Source organism: Cariama cristata, unplaced genomic scaffold, assembly GCF_000690535.1.
Source record: "Cariama cristata isolate BGI_N322 unplaced genomic scaffold, ASM69053v1 scaffold17782, whole genome shotgun sequence".
Taxonomy (NCBI): domain Eukaryota; kingdom Metazoa; phylum Chordata; class Aves; order Cariamiformes; family Cariamidae; genus Cariama; species Cariama cristata.
Window position 1 is genome coordinate 6,187 of NW_009605688.1, and position 580 is coordinate 6,766.

The following is a 580-nucleotide window of genomic DNA, read 5'->3' on the forward strand; positions in this document are numbered from 1 at the left end:
CTTGCAAAGGGCTTTGATTTTTATTTTTTTTTTTTTTTTTCCCCCCATGTAAGCCTGAAGTTGGGACGTGGGCCCCTGGGGAGTGTTTTATGGCCAAGGATGGAGCCCGTAATTGGCCATCACTGAGCCATGGGCGAGTGTACACACCTATCGTGGCCAATGCTGCTCCCCAGGGACCGTGACCCTCCACTTGATGCTTCTCCATCAACTGTGACCTGCTGGTGCTGGATACCTGATGGGGAAATTGCTCGTTGTCTCAGACCTGATTCCCGGCAACAAGCTCGATGTTAATGTCTTGTTTCTAAAACCAGCACTGGTATTTTTATATCCCTTCCAGGGAAAACAACCCACCCCACGCTGAGTTGCTTTGCCACCCTTTTTCCAAGCCCATCAACGCCGCTGTGACGCAGACGGCTGTGCCGGGCTCTGCAAAGTCCTGCTTTTCATGTGTCTTCACACCCTTTGCTTCCAACCTCACCAACCTATTTATAGCTAAGAAATGCAGAGAGACTTCCTAAAGGGAGAGGTGGGACTCCTTCGGCATCGGAGCAATGCTGACAAGCCACGGTGGCTGCTGGGG